At 48.6% G+C, this 18,835-nt stretch overlaps 1 pseudogene; it reads left to right on the forward strand.

Annotated features, from left to right (window-relative positions):
- The first annotated feature begins 17,629 nt into the window (after window positions 1–17,629).
- LOC138579925 (elongation factor 1-alpha, oocyte form-like) overlaps window positions 17,630–18,835 on the forward strand; it is a 34,686-nt pseudogene continuing 33,480 nt past the window's right edge.

Genomic DNA, 18,835 nt, shown 5'->3' on the forward strand with positions numbered 1-18,835 from the left:
GTTCCCTTACTGAGTCCTCAAAGCCTTCCCTATGTTAATACTGGCTGCAGATTTATTACTATTTAACAGCCAGCTGGTCAAGATCCTAGCATTCCTGGATTGACGTTTCTTTCTACGTGATACCTTCTTTCTAGCTTTCTTTGTTACTTTCACCACAAAATATGTTGTTTTCTGACTGACTGGCTTGGTCTTCTGTCAGGTGTCTTGACCCACGTTGGAACTATTATGCTACAACATTTGGTGCTGTGGGCTTAGAAAATCCAAGATGGCTGAAAAGCCCACATTTGCGCCAGAATCCAGAAAAACCGCGCAGTTTTGCGCACACCAAAATGGTCACCTGACCTACCACCCACAAGTGCAAGCGTGATGGGCCAGAAGCACCATGAGCGAAATCAGTGCAAAGGAATATGGTGCTGTTAAAAATCTGTTTTAATTGATGTCAAACATTGCTAAAATCATGGCCAAAATGACTCTACTGCAGAATCTATAGCAATACACTGTTAGTAAATGCTATCAAGTAAAATCCCTTTTTTAAAAAAAATGCATTAATTCAAGACAGCTCCCAAAAAGGGGTGCAGTACCGGCGCTCGACACTAACCGGCGCTAGCTGTCTAAACTCTGACAGGAGGCCTGTCTTTCAGGAGCTGACAAGGAACCTGAGTTAGCTGGAAACTTCAAAGCCTTGCTGGTTAATGAGAATTCTCAACACCTACTGTTCCCAGGCCTGGCCTGTCTTCTCCTGCCCCCACCAAAAGGAGATTACACCTCTCTGATTGAATTAGGGGAGGGGACCTGGGGCTGCAGGAAAACAGAACAATGAACTTTCCTTGGCTCAGGGAAATGCTAAATCAGGGGTCGTAAATGGCTTCCTCTTGGAAGGAAATGGGAGGGGCGCTGCCTCTGGGAGCCACCTGAGCTGGAGGCGGGGACAGACAAAAATTCCCCCATGTGCTTTGGGCCCTAAACCACACCCATCTGGGCCAGAGTATAATTTTAAAAAGATGGATAATTCATAGTACGGAAGTGTCAAAATTATGTAAATAATATCATTATGTCTGTGATTTTTCTGTGCACATTTTAAGAGGTGTTAGGACTCTGTGGTATGTTCTGGGGTAGTAGTGGAAAATAGAGTATTACTCCAAATGTCTGTATGTTAAAAATCTGACACTTAATCATCTGATGCCCATATTCCTTGCACACATTTGTGTACATTTTGGAAAAGTTTAGAGGTTGTGTTCTGGATGAAAAGGGCAGAATTCTGTCAGAAGTGGACACAACATCTTACAAAGACGGGGATCGGATGGTTTGGTGCTACGAAAATATGTTAACTGGACATATAATATTAGAAAAATTGTACATAGATAAATATGCATTTGGATCAAAAATAGATTTGTGTGCAAAGTGACAAGGGGAGGATCCTCTGACCCATAAACATACCTCATCACGATGACACTCCATTTCCTTCCCCCAATCAAGGGAGAGAGGAGAACTTGGCCAATGATAAGTTGTGAGGGGCAGGCTTAGTTATGCCCACGCACACAACCATTTTCAAAAGACATAAAAAGAGCCACTGAGACCCAGGAAGGGACACTCACTTCCCACTTCAAACGGATTTCCTGCGAAGCACTTTGCCAGAAGACTCCAGAACCAGAACTTAGAATCCAGACTTCAAATCCAGAAGACTCCAGAACCAGAACTTAGAATCCAGACTTCAGAACTTGTAGCAGAGAGGCCTAGTCTACAAGCTGAATCCTTCAGAGGCCTCAGAATCCAGCAACCTAACCAAACTATTCAACAAACTATTCAACAGCCGGGCGAGCTGTTTGATTCTGGCCTAGGACCATGTGCCAGAACCCAGAAAGCAGAGCTGTATCCAGACCGCCGTGCAGTGCCAATAGAAGACCAGACCCAGACCAGACTGCTGTGCAGTGCCAGAACTTTTGCCAAAACCAGAGACCCAGACCAGATCGCTGTGAGCAGAACCGGTACCAGAGACCGTCCGTGGCAAGTGAAGCCCAAACATGACCAGATCTTGACGGCCTATTTCAAATTTATAGTGTGAGTACCCAGCCAGAACTGTGCATAGTCATCTATTAGTTTAAAATAAGCTTATCCCATCCAATTCAACCTGCCTAGAACTGCAATAGAAATCGCGTGTTCATTCTGTGACTTTCAAGCTGTGAAAGTGTCATTTGCCATTCAGAATCATTATTTCATTTCTGAAAATCTACCTCCACAAAATTGTCCGTATCTTTTGAACCATACATGCTAGGAACGAGATTTAACTTTCATCTTAAAGCTAAGAATCTAAGCTTTCCAACAAGCCCAAGACCCACTAGTTTTTCCGTAATCGCGCTCAACGCATTCGGAAAAAGTGCCGCGAATTGCAACTAGCACATTTCACCACTTGTAAAAAAATAGCTGCTTTTGCTTTGCATTGCTGAAATCCGTTTTCAACCTGATAATCCCTCATGAATAACTGATAATGTTGACCTGAACCAATCTTACGTAGCTATCACCTACCCTGAATCTCCTATAGGGAATTAAAATAATTTTTAGCATATTTTCACTTGTTTGCAAATCACATTTAAAGTATTTTTGCCTGTGTTTCAAAATCATCCCTGTTGCTCTAAGCTTGCTAGGGGGAACTGGAATTGGTAGTGCAATGTGATTGTATTCCTGAAAACTGTGTGCTCACCTTCCATCACCTTATATTGCATAGGGGGGGAGTGAATCGCCACAAGGGGAAAAGTGATCATATTATCTCCTGTGGAAACCATCTCAGTTATTTCTGTGCTGCATTCTTTTTCATCATTGCATTTCCTTGAACCCATAAAAGCATTCTCAGACTTTATCCTTTCTATACCAACTCCTATGTAATTAAATAAGTGTGCTAGTGTAATATTATCCATTGTTGATCAACATTAGCTTCATAAGTGTGCTATCAAATATTAATCCATTTATAAAACTGTGATATATATATATATATATATATATATATATATATATATATATATATATATATATTGTTTAATTTGTAAAATAAATATTTCAATTTGCAAAACAAACCTACTTCTTGGCTCAGTGAGGTCAGGGGGATTCAAAGAGAGGGGCGTTATACAAGGGTTTATCATCCAGAACTATGAACTTGTCATACAAATATATAAATAAGGGCTTCCCTTGGGCATCCCAGACTCGGCATTGACTTAGTTGGAGTGCCAAATTGAAGCCACTTAACACTTCTCCTTATTATGAATTACTCTCTGGCATAGTGCTAATTGTCTTTGTTTACGGGACATATAGATTTCAGAGGAATTAGTTAATTCCAGTTCCCAGCATCTCGTAAACTGGGTGAGTCCTATTATCGTTAAGATTATTGATGGCATCCACCCCCTTGGTATTTTAGGAGAAGATGAACACAAAGCTCTATCAACATTCGTTGTAAACACTTGATAATCAATGGCATAAATTGGCAAAATTGGATTTTGAGCGGTATTATGCTTTATGTTATCATGTTGTTTGACCACATAATTTAAAAAGAATATTCATCGCAAATTGAATTGTGACCATAAATGATTAAATCTCTGCAAAGGGTTGAATTGCTATATTCACCTCTTCTGAAGAATCCATTGAGACAGAATTTGGGAAGAGATTAGGGGTGGCCGACAGTCTATTAGAATCTTTTGCAGATTTGGCTGCCCCACCTTACTGTCGCCACAGGCTCAGTTGTATCTGCAATATGTTTAATGAATAGCATAACTTCTCAATGTCCTCCAAATTTGAGCATTCTTCCAGCACATACTCGTTATTAATCGGTGGAGTAGCATTTATTATGTCTATGGTCATATCTATGGGTCGGCTCCCCTCCAGAATGGATACTGTACGCTACACATGGAAAAAGGCTTTTCGCTTTAGGATTTGGTCTCCCTTGACCTCTAGCCTCATCCCTTAGAGTTACAGCATCAGTCCCCAACGGGGCTGGCAGAATATTCATTTCACTGGGGCACGCCTTTCCTTTGTCGGGATTATATCTACTAGTCTTTGCATTTGTTGTATTTAGCATTGTACCTGAATATCAGCCGGGCATCACACAGTTATTGAGATTGCTTTTAAGGATTTCCCACGTTCATGTCTCCAAGCAGCTATACACTTGCAGCCCCCGACCGACACTAACAGCAGCAGTCACAAACAATGAAAGGAAAAATTGAAAATATCAGCACTTTTCAAATGTCAGTCTCCTATAGCCACAAAATGATCCCACAATCTTAAAACCAAGGCACTTGCGTAGAGGCCGCCACCTCCACTTCACTCCGCTACAGCTGTCAGCGGGACAGGGAGACAGCACTTGCTCTGCACTTGCACCAATGCGCATGTGCAAATGCGTGCCAGTGGTGATTTTATAGTCTCTTTAAGTCCTGGGCGGGTCTCCAACATAGGAGACAATGGAATGATTGAGTATCATGCAGGGTTGGAAGAAAAGCAGTGTAGAGAGGAATGGAGCATTGAGACAGCATTCGCCCTGCACTCACACCATTGTGCACAATATATTGTAATAGAAATGGAAAAAGGGATTTGAATCAATACATTGCAGGAAGGGGCAATGAAAGTGGAAACATTAGGGTGCTATGAAAAGTGTTCAAAATAAGGAGAAGCAAACAGGAAAGAAAGTGTCAGGAACTCATTTTTGTACAACCCTGTAAAAACATGGGAAGCCTTGGTGCATAATTCAATCACAGAAAGTTGTTGGAATGATTGATGCTACTCCTGAATATACACAATTGCATGATGAACTTTGGTTGGCCTTATTGCTTTAAGAATGATTGAACTGGATGGGAGAGGATGCTGAAAGACAAATAAGACAAGGGTTGCCCTATTTCCGAGATCAGTTGTTTGTTTAAACAAACACAGCAAGACACAAGATTGTACACAGTTATCATGACACAATGCTAGAAGTACATCCAGGAATTACCAAAACCTACAACAAGATTAAGAGACATTAATGGTGGCCAACTATGCAACACGACATTATTCAACATATAGAAACATGTGATGTATGTATGCAACAGAAATATTTGCAGAAGAAGCCTTCAGGGTTCTTACAACCCTTGCCGGTTCCACCAGCACCTTGGCACACAGTATCTCCAGATTGCATAACTGATCTACCCTCAAATTGTGGGTTCAATACTGTTCTAGTAGTGGTCGATTTGTTGTCCAAAATGGTTCATTTCGTCCCACTGGAAGGGATACCGACAGCTATGAGAGTAGCACAAAACCTTTTCCATCAGATAGTGTGATTACATGGTTTTCCATCAGTGATCATATTATATTGAGGGAGTCAGTTCATATCTTAGTTTTGGAAGAGGTGTTGTGCTCTGGCATAGATTGATGTTCATCGTTTCTACTAGTCACCATCCTCAGACTGACAGACAAACAGAACCAACAAATCAGACTTTAGAAAAATATTTGCGTTTTATCTTGTCTTATACAGATCAAGACTGGCTGGATCTTTTGTGGGTGGTAGAGTATGCATACAATAATTCTACAGATAGTTCCATGGGTTTCACGTCACACTATTTGTTGCATGGGATGCATCCTTGCATGTCTGTGTATGATCGACCAGAGGCATTTGAAATGCCCACAGTACAACATTTACATGTGACAATCAGGTGTACAATGCAACAAGCAAAGACTCAGTTACAACAGGCCAAGGAACAGTATAAAAGGCACGCAGATAAAAGAAGAGGAACAGCTCTGAAGAAACACGACAGAGACCAAGTATGGTTGACTATATGATACATCTGCGGAAAAGGCGCTAGAAAATTTCATCCACGATTATTTGGACCCGATTCTATCACACACATTGTTAACCCAGTTGCTGTTAAGGTAGCATTACCAAGACATCTTTCCATACACCTGGGTTTCCATGTTTCATTAGTAAAACAAGTGAAGCTAATATCACCATGGCTGCCTCCAAACTCGTAATGAGGCCCAATGTGTCTGAAATGTATTGAGAACGGCTTGTCTTCCCACCATGGGTGAATGCCCATTGTCTCGTTCGGCTGCATCACGTGGTTGTGGACCACAAAATTTAGCTCTTGGCTCTGCATTTATGAGGATTTATTAAATTTTTCTGGAGCTGGTCCCTTGTCATCTAGAGTTTGGAATGTGACTGTTTATCTCTGACATTGACTGTGAGCTCGATCTGCGCTGCGTGCAGCCTGAGCCTGCTCCTCTTATCTGGTGTTCTGTGGCTTGCAGCCTTCTGTAATTTTCCTTAGACTTATATTATGATTCCTACATGCTCGATTTATGCTATGTTTCATATAGATTAGTCACACATGTTCATACCAGGCTCCATATATACTCCTATAGTCCCATAGAGTTAACTGCCCTATGCTTCTGCAAGCTTTCTCAGGATCTCTTGTTGTCTTACAGTTCTGCATTACTGCATTTTGCTGATGAGAAAAATAATAAAAGCTTTGACAGTATATATATGTATCCGTCCTCTATATACAGAACTGTGTAAGCATGTTCTTCGTGTATTGCATGTGTGTTCACGTAATGCTGTGCAGGGCTATGAGTATTCTTCATGACTTACGCTGCTATGTCATGGAGTCACTAGTGATGTCAGCACAGTGGCTTCTTGGTACTTTATCAGGACAGCCCATTATGGTGTTTGGGTCCACAATCTCTGTCGGATTCTCTGGATCTGGAAGGATATGCACTGGATAAGTTTGAAATGGTTGTCTGAGAGATTACCTCCCTGCATACGTATCTGGTAGGGGTGCACTTCGGGTCCGTCTGAAATATGATGTGTGGCTTCGAGTGTATTTGACTATTCGTCCTTTCATATTCATGGGGGTGAGGAGGGGCATTCCTGGGACCTGTCGACCACTCCTCCATACTTCATCACCTTCCTTCTTGGTAGCCATATTTTGGTCATCCCCCTGAGGTGTCCATAGTAATTTGCATAGTTGCCAAAATTCCAGGTCATATCACTGCATTCTCCTTCTGGGTTGCACCATCCCCACTTCCATCCGTATGTCTTGTTGTCGAATGGATTATCGAACATCACTGTCTCATTCGAGAACAGTGGACATTCCCTTATTCTTGTTCTCAGGTTATCTCTTTCTTCCACTATCTTGTCCTTTTTCCCTCCTATATTCACATCCATCATCGACTTCATCCCTATCGATTTCTCTGTGGTCTTGCAGCATTGAGTAATGCCTATCTTTATCACACAAAGACCCAATAGTACCAATATTGACGCCCTTAGTAATATGTCATGATTCCTGCCCCTCATGTCCCCAGCCCTCCAAGATGTCAGGCTGGAGCCAGGCCAAAATCACCTACATGGCCCTCCAGGGCCTCTCCATCCCTCCAAAGACCCACTTGGAGTCAGACTTGGCACTTGTGGCACCAGACTCACTCACTCCCGTAGGATAACATTGGGGATTGGACTTGTAGTGCATTGATGGGGACAAGATGGATGCCCCCACATATTTCGGTTCCCAGAACTGCATATGCAGTCTAGTCTTTTGGGTGTGGTTCAGCCCAGAGACACCTGGGATACCCAGAAACTATTTAAGCCACACCCAGGCTGAGAAACATGCTTTGAGTTTTCTGCACCTGCAGCGTGACACTCACCGTGTTGAGATCGGTCTCCAGTAGGCCTGCCTCTTTCTTCTGCGTTCAGCTCCTGCAAGAACAAGAACACCGTTTTGAACAGCCTTACCTTGCGGCACTTCTGCCCATCATTCATCGCTCCTTCTGTTCCGTGGGCATCTTCGGCGGTGTCATTCCTATTCCGGCACGCCGCTTCCTAAGGAAAAGGGAACAGAACCAAAAAAAGGCATTAGTGAGCATTCAGCAAATCTTTGCTTATTTTTTAAAGACTGTACGAGCTTCAAACGCTTACCTGAATCCCAGACGCTCTGGGGGAACTCTGTCTCCGGAACTTCTCATCCATCTGCAAGAGGGAAAAGACACTCCAGGTTAGCGTGGAAACATCTAGAGGCGCCGCATACCGCGCTTACTCCCCGCATTTCTTCTTCATAACCGGCATCCACGCTGAAAACGTTGCGGCACCTAAAAGAGACAGAAAAAGAACTCAGTTCAATACAAATACGAAAGGGTCGCATCGCGCTTCGCGCTCTCACTCACCTTCAGCGCTACTCATCTCAGCAGCACGTCGCCATCCCCGGACGCCGGCCATCATCTAAAGAAGGAGAGGAACGAAGTTAGAGAACTGTTCAAAAGACTCATTATAAAAACCCGTCGGACTCTTGCCAGCAGCAACAAGCCTGCATCAATCAAAGCGCCCTGAGCTGAAAGCAGGATGGAGAGCACACTTTCCAAGAAAACAAGGTGAGCTGTGGATCAAAGGGAGGGGTTGGATCCCAGGGAAGAAGGGGTTCAAGCACACAGAGACAATAGGGAGATAAACTTCACCAATCCTGTGTTTCAGGCCCAGTCTCCAGTCGAGTAGACTCCAGGGAAGGGTTTGAGGTCGTAGGAGGTCAGAATAGGCTGAGTGACGTCCCCCTGGATACCAGGTGAGCGTTACAGAACACAAAGCCTCACATCAAAATCCACCTGGGCGTAATGGAAACATCAGAAACTGACCAGCTAGCCCACATGTTGGGGCAGCTACGTTCCGAAGTACATGCAGCCAGGCAGGAGACCAACACCCTGAGGAGAGAGCTGATAGTAGCCACAGAATGCACTGATGATTTAAGCCGGCAACTTCTCCAGTCACATGCAGGACATGCACCATTGCCAGGAAGCGTGCCCTCGATGCCAGCACCATCAGCCAATCCCGTTCAGATAACCCTTCCTGGGGCAGTTCCCTTTGCCCCACCCGAACGATTTACGGGGGATCCCAAGAGATTTGCAACGTTCATGAACCAGTGCCACTTGCAATTCCTTTGTAGACCAGGGGCCTTTCCGAATGATCAATCACGGGTCACTTTTGTACTATCCTACCTGAGTGGTATCGACGCGGACTGGTCTGTACCCTTTGTGCCCCAAGACGATCCTTTGCTGCATGACTTCAGGGGCTTTCAGCAGGAGATGGAAAAGCTGTTCGCTCGTCATACTCATGGGCAGGCATTAGACAAAGAACTTCTGTCCCTACGCCAAGGGAATCAAGACCTATTAACATACATAGCCACGTTCAATAGACCCGTAGTTGAAGCAGAAAGCCAGTGGAGAAGAGAACCACGTTATTTCATCAGGGGTTGCGGGGGGAGCTCAAGGATGTTCTCGCACAAGTAGTGAACCCCCCAAAAGACTGCTCAGAGTTCATTGACCTTGTTGTTCAACTGGGTCATAAGTTGCAGGACCAAAGAGCAGATCGAAACAGACCGAACCCTCGCCCTATGTATGTGCGTTCAAAGGACAATATTGCCCGCACAACGGAAGGTTCAGGAGAACCAATGCAAATTGGGGGGGTCAGATCCCCCTTGACTAAAGCAGAAAGGGATAAAAGGAGACAGCAGCAGTTATGTCTGTACTGTGGAAGGTCAGGTCATTTCCTTAAAGAGTGCCCTGTGAAGCCACCGAGGAGGACGGTAGGGGCCACGGACAAGGAAGATACCATCAAGGAATCAGAAAACTCCCCAGCCCGGCAAGTGTAGGGGTCCACTTGTCAAGCGAAGAAAGTGAACTACAGACCTCCCATTTTGCACTATCTGTGGTCTTGATCAATCACCAACAACCATCTTGGATGCACGCAGTAAGAGTGTACATTGACAGTGGATCCGTTGGGAGTTACATCAACCAGGATCTTGCGGCAAAGATGGGGCTTCCGTTACACCCTAAATCAACCACCGACACTGTTACCACTGTCGACGGCACGGAAATAGTTTCTGGTCCAGTATCCCAATGCACTGCAGCTTTAACACTTCTGTGCCAGGATGAACACCAAGAATCTATCGTTTTCGACCTGATTAAGGCACCACAGTTCTGGTTGATTTTGGGAATGCCATGGTTGGTAGCTCACAATCCTCGAATCGATTGGCGAGCAAAAGAATTGGCCTTTCCCGAGACTTGCGCCCACACATGTTATCGCCAAGAGAAACAACCAATAGACACCAGAACCTCCATGCTTGCGACTGTAGCAATCAGCACCCTAACAAGTGAATACCAGGACTTTCAAGATGTCTTTCAGAAAGAACAGGCTAATACCCTGCCATGGCATAGACCATACGATTGCCAAATCGACCTGATACCCGGCGCACAAATCCCTTCTGGGCGAATTTACGCACTCACGGAACCAGAAAACCAGCACCTGAAGGCCTATCTTTTTTTTTTTTTTAAACTTTTATTTTTGCTGGCAGAGGCAAACAACATACAGACACATCAGAGGCATATGGACAAATTTGTAACATATACATGCACATACAGAACATATTGGCAAAGATGCGGCGACAGCAGAAAGGGAGCAGCATATTACAGGTGGCCGAAACACAGAGTCACTGACTGAGGGGCTAGGAGGATTCATCCGTTGAAGAAGAGTCATTTGAGTTGATCAAGTAACTGTTGAAAGCCGACCATATGTTTCGAGGTCGAGAACGCACTGGGAGCATGCCCAGAAACTCCTCCTTGCAGTTTCGGGACCACGTAAGCAGATTTAGCATTTCTGGAATGTAGGGGGAGCAGGGCTTTTCCAGTTTTGTAAAACACATTTCTTGGCTATGACACAGCTAACATTCAAGAACCCAACAATGTCCTTAGCCCCTCCAGTCTGCCACACCCCAAACAGAACCCCCATTGGATCGGGATCAACAACAGTATCAGTGATTGCGGACAGTGTCTCTATGACTTTACTCCAAAATGTCACCAGCTCCGGGCAGTCCCAGAACATGTGCAGGTGGTCAGCACCCTCCGCACCGCAGCGGGGGCACAATCGAGGATCAGAACGAGCAAACTTCGAGATTCTACCTGGAGTGTAATACAACCGGTTGAGTAATTTATATTGTATGGTGCGGTAGCGGAAGTTTAGGGACACCCTGCTAGTATGAGAACCCATCTTCTCCCACTGTTGGTCTGTGAGATCCAGCTCCAGCTCGGAGGCCCAGTCAGCACGAGCCCTGGATGGAGGGGGAGAAGAAGCGGACAGGAGGAGCTTGTACAGTGAAGAGACTACCCCATGGGCACCGCCCGAGTTAGCAATGTAAGCAATTCCAGGGGAATCCTGGGGCTCAATGGGGAAGACAGGCCAGGCATTTCGAAAGGCAGCACGAAGTCTGTAGAACTGCAGAAGCTCCAGAACCGAGCCCGAGTGTCCCGGCCTCCACGTTTGCGGTGTTATGAACTGTCCCTCCGGATAGAAATCAGTGAGGGCACGGTAGCCCAGGGCCTCCCAGTGTCGCGCCAGGGTGGTATCGCGTGTGGGTTCCAGCCCGGGGAAGCTCCAGGCGGGGAGCCATTTGTAGTACGGATGTTGCTCGTCGCAGGTTTTAAAAATCTGGCCCCAAGCCTGCACCGTAGTCCGGACCGGGTCAATGGGCGAGTCTGGCACATACTGCCGGTCTAGAATCAGGGACATTACATCGGTGCTTGCTACTGCCAGAACCTCGAGTTTAACGTGGGGACGGGGTGGAGGCCCCGGATACCAGTAGGATGCAAACTGCGCCTGTGAAGCAGTCCAATACCGCAACAGGTCCGGGGCTGTGAATCCCCCTTTGTCATAGGGTAATGACATATCCGACCACTTTTTATGCACAGCACCAGAGTGCCATAGGAATTGAGCGAGCAGTTTGTGCAGGTTCACGAAGTATTTCCTTCCTGGCCAGACGGGGACATTACTAAATACATAAAGCAACTTGGGGAGCAAAATAATTTTTACCAGCGAAAGTCTTCCGGCCAATGACAGTGGAAGAGCACGCCAGCGTGCAACCTTGGTCTCGGCCTGCTCTGCAACAGTCCGGTAATTGTCTGCCAGTAGCGAGTCTTTGGAGAGGGACACCTGGACCCCCAAGTACTTGATCCCATCCGGGGACCAGCGGAGCGGGTACTCGGTGGTGGGCTGTATCGTGGAGCTAGTGAGGGGGAAAATCTCAGACTTAGTATAATTTATAGTAAACCCAGAGTACGTGCCAATGCGGGTGATGTCACGCAGAATTGTGTCTAGATGGGCCGTTGGGTCTCTTACAAAGAGCAATACATCGTCCGCATAAAGCGAGATAATTTCAGGGGAGTCTTTCAGCCGCACCCCTTTGCGCGCATGTCTTTCCCTGACATAATCGGCCATCGGCTCTATGGCCAAGGCGAATAGGATCGGGGAGAACGGACAACCCTGTCGAGTACCTCTGAAGAGAGGGAACAGACCGGACGTCTGGGAGTTAACTCGCACTCTGGCCACCGGGGAAGTGTATAGTAACCGAATGTATGCTATCATGTTGGGCCCTATACCCATATTCTCCAACACCAACCAAATATATTTCCATGACACCATGTCGAACGCCTTCTGAGCATCCAGTGTGACCGCAACCGCACTCACCCCCTGGTCAATGCGTGACATTACATTAAGCAGCCTTCTTATGTTGTGTGATGTTGACCTCCCAGGGACGAATCCTGACTGATCATCATGGACCATGTACGACATGACCGGGAGGAAGCGATTAGCAATCACCTTGGCAAAGATTTTGGTGTCCAAGTTCATTAGGGAGAGGGGCCTGTATGATCCGCACTCGTTAGTGGGTTTACCAGGTTTAAGCAGGACAGTGATGACAGCCTCACGCAACGACGGGGGAGGGGTACCCAGCCGGAGTGACTCGTTCCAAACCTCCAGCAGTTTGGGGGCCAGAATGGCCACGTGCTCCTGATAAAACTCGGCTGTCAGCCCGTCCGGACCAGGTGCTTTTCCTTTAGGGAATTTAGATATAGCCTCAACTATTTCTTCCAAACGGATGGGGGAATCCAATTGGTCTCTGGTTGCGGGAGAGACAATAGTCGTAGGGATCTGCTCGAGGAGGTTGCGCATTTGGACCTCACTGTGCTCGGGGGGTTGGGTGTACAGTTCTGAGTAGAAGTCCGTGAAGACCTCCAGAATACGTTGGTCAGACCACCGTTCCGACCCCAGGGGGTCCTTGATACAAGAGATCTGAGCTTGGCCCCACTCACCCCTAGCCAATGCCGCCAGCGTCCTGCCGGGCCCGTCTCCCTTCCCATATTTACGGGCAGCCTGCGGGCGACTAAAGTAGTGAACTTCCCTTGTAGCCTGCTCGTTAAAGAATTTGAGTTCCTCGCTGATCCGGGACAGGATGGCAGGGTCAACGGATGCAGGATGGGCACTCTCAAGTTCACGCAGCTTGGTTTCAGAGCGGGCAAGGGCAGCCCTAATGGCTTTGAGGACTCCCGCCTCCCTGGCAATGGACATTCCTCTGATGAAGACTTTGAAAGCCTCCCACCGGATCCCCATAGAGGTAGCCTGGGGCGTATTAAGCTCGAAGTAGGACTGGATATCGGACAGAATGTCAGCCCTAAAGACTATGTCCTGTAAAGCCAAGGACTTGAAGCGCCATGTATTAATCGTGGGGGGGGGGCCACCCATGTCCAGAGATAATTGGACCGGTGAATGGTCCGATAGGGTACGCGCCAGTATCTGAGTATCCACCACCCTCCCCAACAAGGTACTGGACAGGAAGAACATGTCAATTCTGGAAGAGCTGTCATGCACAGAGGAATAGTGAGTATATTCACGCGTCTGCGGGTGCGTTACCCGCCATGGGTCTTGAATGTCAAGGGCTATGCTGTGTGCAAGGAGCTTGCGGGCCGCATTGGAAAGGAGTCTGGGGGCCGAGCCTGTTCTGTCTAATGTGGTGTCTAATATGAAGTTCATGTCCCCCCCCAGATGATCTGCACCCCGATGTATCCCAGCAATATGGAGGCCACCTGGTCAATAAAGTAGGGAGAGTCCACATTAGGGCCATATGTGTTAACTAGCAGATATTCCCTGTTGGCTATTGCGCAGTGTAGGATGACATACCTCCCCTCTGGGTCAATGTAGCTCTTATGGAGCACGAACTTGAGTGACCTGTGGATCATCGTTAATACCCCTCTGGCGCGGGTCGAGTAAGCGGTAGAATATCTGTGGGGACCCCAAGAAGGTGCCATGCACCTGGCCAGCCGGCCTTTACATTGTGTTTCCTGCAGAAGCAGAATCTTACAGCCGTGCCTGTTGGCATAGGCCACGATTCTGCGAGTTTTGGTGTAGTTGCTTAGACCCCGGACATTCCAGGACATTACTATTGTGGACATTTCAGATGCCTAAGGTACATCCCACAGTCGCAGCCGGAGCCCACATCCTAAGTGAGGAGAGTCCTCACAGGGGTAGCCCTCCCACCACTGTCGCCGCAGTTCAGATGTGAGATTAAGCCTTCTCGGGTGTAGAAGACCCGATGTGATGCGGTCTGTCGGTCCGCCTCTGCCTTTTCCTATAACATTTCTCCAAACCCCAACAGTGCCACCCCCCTCCCTCACTGCCCACCCCCAACTTGCAGTGTAAGTCCCCCACCCCCCTGTGCCGGTGTCATCAGAAAACCCGACTCTACCCAAGAAGCAGAGGTCGGAGGGCGCAATCCGACCAGTATACGCCCCATTCAAAGCCCAACAGGGGCAAATAAGCAGTGACAACCACCAAAACATAAACATTGCAATCGCAAGTAGGTGTGCTGTTGCCGTGTGGGCGGCTCTTAGAGTGACATGTAGGGCAGCGTGTGCTGCCGGATGTGAGTTCTGCTACGGGCGGATCTCCAGATAGGTCTCCATACCTAGCTGAACGCTGCGGGCGAGACAAGACCAAGAGGTAACTAGAGAATATGGCCGGCACAGCGCCCCGTAGGGCAGGGAGAGCGCCGTTGACCACAGTCAAGTCTAGTCTCAGCCCCATCAGACGCCAGAGGAGCTTGGATCGTTGGGTGTGCAGTACGTTGTTGCCATAAACACGTTCCGAGTCTCGGATTCACTGGGTTGATAGATGGGTTCCGGGTAGTGTCTCTCTGGGTCACTCGGCCTCAGCAGGGGCCCCCGCCGGGCTGGGAAGTGGTAGGTGTACCTCAATGAATTTCACTGCCTCCTCCGGAACAGTGAAGAAACACAGTTTGCCATTATAGTTAATCTTAAGGCGTGCCGGGAAAAGAACGGTGTAAGGAACGTTTTGCTCTCTAAGTAGCTTCTTGACTCCAATGCTGCACCGCTATTGAGAAGTCTGGAAAAATCCTTACAGTACGTGAGTCAAGACGCAGGTCTCCCTTCTCCCGTGACAGGCGAAGGATAGGGTCTCTGTCCCGATAATTGAGGATTCTGGCTATTATGGGCCTAGGGATATCACCCGGTCTGGGCCTTGGTGATAGAGCACGGTGAGCACGCTCAACAGTGAAGTACGGCGACAGGGCCGGGTTGCCCAGCAAATCCTTGAGCAGGGTTTCCACTGCATCTTCCATGCGCCCCTTAAGGGCATTCTCAGGGACTCCAATAATTCGTAGATTATTTCTGCGAGAACGGGATTCGAGGTCGTCGCACTTCGCTCTCACACTACGCATGTCACGCGACAGGGAGGCAACAGTGTTCTGCAGCACATGTATTTCATCCTCATTTGCTGATATCCGATTCTCAGCGTCAGTGATTCTGGTCCCCGCCTGATCCACCCGTGTTTTTAATGAGGCGACATTGGCGTTGATGTCGTCCAGCTTCTCGTGAAAGGAAGCAAAGTTTTTGGCCATCGATTCCATGAGTGTAGTCAGATCAGGGGGAGAGGCAATGGGATGGTGGTCCGCTACCCGCTCCTCCTGCATGGGCAATTCATGTGCCTCCTCCCCCCTCGGGACAGCCCTGGCGAATCTATCCATGGCTCCCCCCCTGGAAGACCCCCTGGTCTTGTTAGGCATTGTGGATTCAAGTGAAGGAGTGGCGCTGAGCAAGGGAGTCACTGAGGGAGAGAGTGTAGTCCCAAGGCCAATGTGGCAAGGTAGAGGTGTCAGTATATCCCCAGCAGTGGTGGAAGCAAGTGTCAGCAGAGATAAGGATTCCCGTAGGGGCTGCACCACCGGGGGGGACACCCAGTGCAGATGAGGGCAGCAGCCACCCCACAGTCACTGCACGGTATCAAAGCGGGGACCAGGCGCCCAGCGTGTGTGATGTTGCGTAGCTGAGGAGAAGGGATGGGCGCCAGGGGCACGGGCCCGGTGTGTATCCTTGTGGCGCGTGCTCCGGGGGGCGTAACAGGCCCAGGGGCCTCCGGCAGACAGCAGGCCAGCAGCGTAGTGAAAGGGCCGTGGGTATCCCAAGAGCCCAGAGCGGGACTCCCCCCGCACCTCACCTCGATACGGCAGCGAGTCAGTCCCCACAGGTCAGCAGCGGGGGCTGCAGCCGGGCAGAGGGCCAGCCGCGAGTCGCAGATGCGGCGTTTCGTCCAGGGGGGGCAACCGCAGCCAGCCGCCCAGCCGCACGACCCGGATCGGGCCCAAGACAGTCCGGCAGGGCACCAGGGAAGGCGAGCGGGGCCCTCAGGCTCTCAGGCGCCGACCCAACCCACCTCGGCGGTGATCAGCCCCCGCCCAGGGCCCGCCACGGCACCCCCAGTTCACACGGGCCGGCGGCGGAGGGCAGCGGGCAGTCCCGGTGGCCGCCGACAGAGCGATCCACGCAGGGGGGGAGCCACAGCCCGCCCCGCAGCTCCAAGCCCCGCTCGGGCCTCCGCCAGCCCAGCGGGGGTCACAGATGGGCGGGCAGTGCACTCAGGGGCAGCGCCCCGTCCAGCGTTGCAAAACTCGGCAGGCCACCCAGATGAGGAAGCAGGAAACCAACGGATGCCGACGCCGCGGCTTCCGCGAGGCCGTGGGCCGCCACAGCAGGGGGCTCGTCCGGAGGCTTCCCGACACCGAGAGAAGTCGGGATTTCACAGGCTGTAGCACGGCGATGTAGGGCAGCAGCCCGGCCAAGATGTGGGTTGATTGCACCCCGTTGGTCGCAGATGAAGGCAGATGTCCGCCAGGCCCACACGGAGCTCGAGGGCTAAGCAGCCATCTTGGGCTGCTCCACAGCGCCACTGCCTGAAGGCCTATCTTGACCATTACCTGGCCAACGGGTTCATCCGTCCCTCGAAGTCTCCAGCAGCCAGTCCTCTATTCTTCGTACCGAAAAATGAGGGGGATTTCAGAATGTGCATCGACTATCGCGCACTGAACCAGATTACCGTAAAAAAAACGCTACCCCCTGCCACTGATCCCTGAATTGCTTGATCAAGTCAAAGATGCCCAAATCTACACAAAACTAGACCTGAGGGGGGCATATCACCTTGTTCGCGTAAAACAGGGGGACAAATGGAAAACCGCTTTTTGCACCAAATACGGCTTGTACGAATATCAAGTAATGCCCTTTGGCCTTTGCAACACGCCTGCAGCATTTCAATACTTCATGAACGATGTCCTAAGGGAATTGATTGATGTCTGTGCTCTAGTGTACATCAACAATATTCTAGTATATTCTGCATCAAATCAGGACCACGTTAAACACGTCCGATCCGTTCTGGAGAAACTCTGTCAACACCAGCTCTACGCCAACCTCGAAAAGTGCTTATTCCATGTCTCCGAGGTGGAATTCCTGGGCTTTATTCTCAGCCCGAATGGAATCCGAATGGATGTACACAAGGTAGATGCTATCCTGAAATGGCCATCCACAAATTCATTCAAGGGGGTTCAAAGTATGCTGGGTTTTGCAAACTCTACCGCCGGTTCATCCCAGAATTTTCGCAAATCGTGCATCCCATCATGTCATTGCTAAGGAAAAGCAACAAAAAGTTCCAGTGGACAACAGAAGCCGAGGAAGCTTTCCAGGAACTCAAAGCAAGATTCACATCTGCCCCAATCTTACGCCACCCTCGCACTGATCTCCCATACCTGGTGGAAACGGACGCCTCAAGCATGGCTATGGGAGCCGTCCTCTCACAAAAGGACCCCGAAACGGGCCAGTTACACCCTGTTGCCTTCTGGTCACGTAAATTCACACCCCCTGAACTCAATTACGCTATCACAGACAAAGAACTCCTGGCCATTAAGTCAGCCTTTAAGGCATCGCGGCACTACCTCTTGGACGCCAGACACACAATCACCGTAATAACTGAGCACCGGAACCTCCAGTACCTAAAAACAGCAAAGGCCCAATCCTCATGACAACTACGTTGGGCTTTTTTTTTGCTGAATATGACTACGTGATTACATTTCGACCAGGGGTGAAAAATGGGAAGGCCGATGCCCTTTCCGGTATGGAGGTGGAATAGCAAGGGTATCAGACCCCTGACCCAATAGCAATCATCCCAAGTGACAAGCTCCTAGGAATCACAGCCACCATAACTCAGAAAGAATTACATGAAGAAATCCAAAACCTGATGAGTCCGGAACAATTACAAGCGTGGAGTGCACAAGGCGAACATTACATGATAAAAGATAATTTGCCCTACTTCAGGAATCGTTTATTCTTACCAAACCAAGAACTACGAGAACAAGTCATGTCCGGTTATCATGATTCCTTGATCGAGGGCCACCCCTGAATCGCTAAAACCCTAGCCAAGGTAAAACGAAATTATTGGTGGCCCACGTGGCGTAAAGACATTATCCAATTCATCCTATCATGTGGAGTGTGGGCTCAAAACAAGTCATCCAAGCAGAAACCGGCTGGGCTATTACAACCGTTGGAAATCCCACCAGCACCCTGGCACACGTTGTCCCTCGATTTTATTACTGACTTACCACCCAGTCAAGGGTTTAACACTATTCTTGTGGTCGTGGACCTATTTTTAAAAATGTCACATTTCATTCCTCTTAAGGGGCTC

Source organism: Ambystoma mexicanum, chromosome 3p (genome assembly GCF_040938575.1).
Source record: "Ambystoma mexicanum isolate Mex_15411 chromosome 3p, UKY_AmexF1_1, whole genome shotgun sequence".
Lineage (NCBI taxonomy): Eukaryota > Metazoa > Chordata > Amphibia > Caudata > Ambystomatidae > Ambystoma > Ambystoma mexicanum.